The following is a 6,325-nucleotide window of genomic DNA, read 5'->3' on the forward strand; positions in this document are numbered from 1 at the left end:
TGATTTTTCCGGAGAGGCGGTGACTCCCCGGGTTTCTCCCTGAAACCTGAGGCCGGAATGCCCCGAGGGTGAGCCTCGGTCGCCCCGGCGCGAGCCCTAGGGAAGTGACATTTTGTCCAACCCACGCCCCAAGTGCGTCTTCGGGGCAGTTCTTGTAAAGTGGTGAGACTCGGTAGCAGCTCGGATGTCGGGAAGGTGGGTTTCTACTGAAATGACCCTGGGGTCGCTGGTGACGTCATCACCGAGATGGTTTCCACCGACTGGTATATTCACGGGGCGGTTCCTGGGGCTTCATTCAGGCTGCTGTAGCTTTGAACTCCAGTCTGCTGGCTTAAGCCATGACTTTTTTTTTTTTTTTTTCGCGTTTCGGGTTCTGCCTATCCTTTTCACTTCGCATTCTACATTATATTATTCTGGCCTACTTGTATCTGCTGTCATTATACTTCCTATTCTTCATATCATGAGTGAAGGGGGAAAAAACCCACCAAACACAAAGAACAAATCTCGAAGTGAATCATACACATAAAACAGAAAACCTAAAACGATTCTAGCAGAAAACATAGAGAAAATTAGTTTATGACCTTTTTCAGGCACATATTTCTTGAGTGAGTTACTGAAAACAATGTAGAAAAAGAAAACAAACTTAATACAGTAGGCTTTAATATAATTAAAATGTAAGCTCGTCATGACACCATGACATACAACACGAGGAGAAAACATTTGCAAAACAGAGCTGATAACTTGGTTCAAGAAAAAAGAATGCTCAAAATGCAATAGTGATAAGAAACCAATACTTTAAAAAAATGGGCAAAACATTTGAGCAAGGGAGATGTAGTAAATAACATCTAAAGTAGAATGATGCTAGGTGGGATTTAACATGAGGAAACTAGAAAGGAGATACCACTACCACCTGCTGAAAGGACTAAAATGAAAGCAAAACCCCAGAAAAACTGGCTGTCCACTCCCATAATTCCAGATATCTCTAATATTTTGCTGGTGTGGATTTTAACCGCCCAGTCAGACCTCTTTGCTTCACACTTGCATACTTAGATTCTGCTGGAAATCACCCACCTAACCCAAAGATCTATCAAGTTGGACACGTCCAGAACTGAGTCTGTCATCATCCCTTTCAACATGGCTGGTATTTCTGTGTTCTCTACTTTGGTTGGAGGTGGAGATGAGGGCCAAACACTTGGAATCACCTCTGTATCCAGTCTGTTACTGTCTTAGTAAGGGTTCTAATCCTGTCACTTGTTTTCATGTTTTCCACACATTTTTCCTTCTTCTGGGGTCAGGGAGTTCTATCCAAAATACAGTATATAAGTGTTGCAAAGAGAGGAAGAGAGACAGCTTTCCAGCCACCTCTTTGACTTCCCAAATGTTTGTGAGCTGGGGAAACCAGGAGCCTGGACCTCCATCAGAGTCTTATATGTGGGTACAGGGGCCCAAGCACTTGGGCCATCCTCCACTGCTTTCCCATGTGTGCCAGTAGGGAGCTGGATTAGAAGTTGAGCACCTGGGACTCAAACCAGTGTCCATATCAAATGACAGCCTTGTTCCACTGTGTTGGCCCCTGTTACTCACTTTCTAAAAGTTCCGTTGAGGCCAAGAGAAAATCCAGACTCCTTAACAAATGCTACAGGATCAACCTTGATGCAACCATGGCCTACCTTCCCTAGCTGCCTCTCTCCACTGTACCCCATGAGTTCTCTCTCTCACACTACAGAGCTACTTAGCACTGTGTGCCTGCAGCACACTTTCTCTGCTGCCACCTCAACCTGGACTACTTTCTCCCATTCTCTAGCCTAGAATCACACAGTGCCCATTTTAAACAAAGATGAACCTCAGGAAGGTTTCCCGAGATCCTCAACCACCTAAACTAAATTAGGTGCTTCTTCATTACGGCAATCCCCTGCACATACTAGTTAGATGAAGTGTTTTTGTAACTGGCCATTTGCATTTCTTCTTTACCCCAATTTATCAGCTTCATGAAGCCTTTAAAGACTGTTTTACTCAAGGTCTCATTCCTGATATTTGCCACCTTGCTTGTTACATAGCAGATATTCAATAGTTGTTGTTTTCAGGTCATTATGTATCCAGTTGTCAAGGAGTGAATTCTTTGAGTTGTGATGTGTTTTTCAATCTTTATGAAATGGGTAGGGTGTTTTGGACAACTACTAAAAACTCAATAATGAAATATCAAACACCAACATGTAAAGTATTTGTATTGAAAAGTTTATGATGTGTATCACAGGTCCTTAATAGACACACTCGAGTAGGTTAACAAGCTTTCCAATGTGTTTTCCACTGCTTGCATGTTTTTGTTTCAGATTTTCTTTGAGTAATTTCAGCGAGATTCAGAAGAAGGATTATGCCAAAAAGAATTACCGTTATGCTTCAGTGGCTGGGGTGGGAGAAGGGGATTGGTTCCAGGACCCAGTCAAATACAAAAATTCACAGAGGCTCAAGTCTCATATAAAATAGCACAGCACTCCTTATTGGCACATAACCTACATACATCCTCTGGTATACTTTAAACCATCTCTAGATTGCTTGCGATGCCTACTGCATACCGTTTTATTCATTTGGATTCAGTTTAGCATGTGGCACTTGGCGAATTGAAGTTTTACTTTTTGGAATATTCTGGAATTATTTTTTCCAAACATTACCCATCTGTAGTTAATTGTATCCATTGATGCAGAACCCATGAATACTAAGGGCTGGCTATAATTAAGTAATCCAAAGTAAAATGTGCTTAATCTTCTTTCAGGCAGTAAATTTGTATTGAAAATGAACTCTATTGTATATAGGCAAGGAATTGAAATGTGTTTGTAAGTACGGAATAAATTTTCTTTTTTAACTTCAAAATTAGCTGGAAGACCAAACATACTTTCATTATTGAATTCACAATAAACATATAAACCTTATCTGCCTTTAATCCTGAATAGAAGCATCAATGTTTTGGAATTTGCTAGAGATAAATAAAGAAAGCATTACAGCCATTGCTTCCCCTCCATAATTCAACAAATAGAAATCTTATCTAGTTGTTTTCTGCAGAACTGTGCTGTGATGTTTGGATGGTTCTCCCTTCCTGTTCAAGAAAGGCTTCAGGTCAGATTGCTTTTCTGTAACAATTCAGCAAGAAAAGTTTTGAATATATGCAAGTTGAAATAATTTTCCTGTAATCATCTGCACTGTCATCCCCTTCCTCAGTTCTAAACCTGTTAACAATTTGCTGTAATTGTTTTATCACATATTTGCCTTCTACCCAGACATCAACTCACCTTTGACGCATTTTCAGAAGAGTTGAAAATACCATTTAACACAAATCTGTGTTTTGCTTGAAAGATAACTCCTTCTGTATATCATAAACTAATGAAACATACTTAAGTAGAGACCTGGTTAAATTATATTCTTATGTTGACTTTTGGCATTTTTGCTAAAAATAAAGCTGGTCTGATTTTTAAACATTTAAGTATTATTTTAATGATAATGGAAAGAATGAGAATGCATATTTGCTTATAATGACACAACAAACTTGAAATCTCATGTAGTAGAAGAAAATGATGAGTAGAAAGAATGATGATTCCAGGACCAAAAAGAGAGAGAGAGAGAGAGGAGGGAGGGAGGGAGAGAGAGAGAAAAGCTGTTTATACTGAAAAACAGGAATGAATGAGGCCTACGGGACTTCCTACTTTTTATTACTTTTTTCAGGTAGGATATTCCCAAATCATCCCTGAGGATAGATACTTTGAATTTTCTGGAAGATGTGTAAGATACTTTTACAACCTTTCTCAATAACCCATTTTTAGTACCTTGCCAGAAATTGTTCCTTGTTTCTTAGATCTTGAGGCTATATTTGTAAAAGTTGGGAAATGCAAATAGTTATTTTTATATAAAAAAGTTAGCACCTATGTGTTTTCCATTTTGTAATAAAAGCATCATATGCTACTTTTGTTTTAAAGTGCTAACAACAGAATTGACATAGTACATTGCTGTGTGGACTAATTGTAATTACTTTTCATGCAAAAGAAGTCATCATTCAGTTTTCTTATATGAGTTATTTATTTGTTGAAAAGAAGATATCTAGGGACTAACTAAACTCCATCTGACCTTGTTATGAATGGAGAATATTATCTTATTCTGAGTCTGGCCTTTTAACCTAATGTTCTCAGAGATTGCCTTTGTTTAAGGAACTCTTGATTAATATTCATAGAATGTAGAGATCCTGAGTTGATTGAGAGTCATTATTTTCCAACAATTCACAAATAAGTGATAATTATAGATAACATTGCTTTAGAATGAGTTATATTTTCTTACAGTTAAGAAATAGTTATTTTTATTATACAATGATTTACTTAGAAAAAACTCACTTTTTTATTCATTGTTCTTATTTACTCATTCCACATCTTATACAATAGTGGAAATGAATAAATTATTTTTAAGGAAACATCTAGAATTAGTTTTTGTGAAAAATGGAAATTTTTATTGTCATTAACCAGGCTAAATGGATCACAAAAGTGAGCTTGTGGAAGGAAATCACCTGGAGCCCTGTTCTCAAGGCTGCTGCCCCGATGTCCCTTTGAGTGCCTGTGTGTGTGTCTCACTGTATGTGTATAATCTGTTCTTTATTTCTAAGCCATTTTTATCCTTTGCACTTCCTTCTCTCCAATCAGTTGGTAAAAAGATACCAATCAGGGATACATGGTTTTGCCCTTTCTGTGCTTATAAGACTACATAATGTTGACTGTTTTATTTAGATAATCACATCTGTATTAGCCAGGACTTGGTGTGGTCAAGAAGAAAGGCATGTTGTCTCTTTCCCTCAAGATCCAAGTTAGTTCTGAAGAGTGGCCCATTAAGCTCTGTGTTAAGCATATGTGCCCCTTGTTAATATCCATTCAATAATCCCCCGTTCCCCCTCAGAGTCTGACCTCAGTACCTCCTGCGTCTCTCCTGCCCCTCAGTTATTGCAGATTATCTTCGTTGCTCTGCCTCTACTTCCTTGAAGTCTTTGCGCAAAATTTCCCTTCCCAGCGAGGTCGCTCCATGTAAAGCCACAGTCGGCATTTTCCGTCACATTTATGCTCATTTCCCAGTTGTAGTATTCTTTAACCCTTTGACAGAGCAGTACAATAGGCGTTTTCATTTTTATTGTCCAGGTCCTAATATAAAGAAAAGTCAAAAATGCGTGGATTTTTTTTTGTTATTTTCTAATGTGAAACAAACACCAGAAATCATTCGTGATGTATATGATGAATAAATATATGCAGAATGAATATACATCTACATATGGTAAAATAAATAATAAATGAGTTCTTAAAGGTAGACCTGGACAGAAAGATGTTTCCATTACGGTTGAAAACTCAGATTTTGAAATTAAGACTTTAATCCAAGCTTCCCTACTGAGTAGTGCATTCCTTTTCTCATCCCCATCTGCCTCTTCAGTGACAGAGCCCAGGCTGGTCCAAGCAGTTATTAAATCCTTAGCAAGTGTTGGCAGGTATACATGAGGGTCTAAAGTGGATATTACGGCTCTCTTTATATCCATCAGATTAGAAGAGTTAGCCTCAAATTCTCCTAACTATACCCTTTGATTCTGATTTTTTCCTCATTCGCAAAAATTTTATGAATTTATTTATGTAATTCAATAATTGCAGACCAGTCTTCTAGTTAGCTTATTGATTTACAAAGAAAAATAATTTTAGGTAATCAGTTCTTATACTCTGAGATTCGCCTCTTGAGAAACGCTGTCTTCTATCATTGACTTCAACAATGTAAAATCGTATGGCATCTAAACACATTGCATAACAATTTGTTAAGGCAAAATGCAATTGAATTTTGCTTAGTAGTATTTTAGCAAATAAAGCCTACTAATGAGCAGAGAAAATGTTCATTTGGGATCTACAGATCAAACTAACTCCTTTTTATTTTTTGAAGATTTATTTATTTTTTATTGTGAAATCAGATATACAGAGAGGAAGAGAGACAAAGAAGATCTTCCATCCAATGATTCAGTGCCTAAGTGACTACAACGGCTGGTGCTGTGCCGACCCAAATCCAGGAGCCAGGAACTTCCTCCAGTTCTCCCACATGGGTGCAGGGTTCAAGCCTTAAGTCTATGCTTCCCTGCTTTCCTAAGAAATAAGCAGAATACTACATGGGAAGTGGAATAGCTGGGACACAAACTAGCACGTAAACATGATAATGGTGCATACAGGCTGAGGATCACTCAACTGAGCTATCCTGTTAGTCCTCTAATTTGCTTTCGTGCTATTTATCTCTCACTGTTACTGGCTGCACCTAGAATACTCTTTGCCTACTT

This window comes from Ochotona princeps, chromosome 2 (genome assembly GCF_030435755.1).
Source record: "Ochotona princeps isolate mOchPri1 chromosome 2, mOchPri1.hap1, whole genome shotgun sequence".
Classification (NCBI taxonomy): Eukaryota; Metazoa; Chordata; class Mammalia; order Lagomorpha; family Ochotonidae; genus Ochotona; species Ochotona princeps.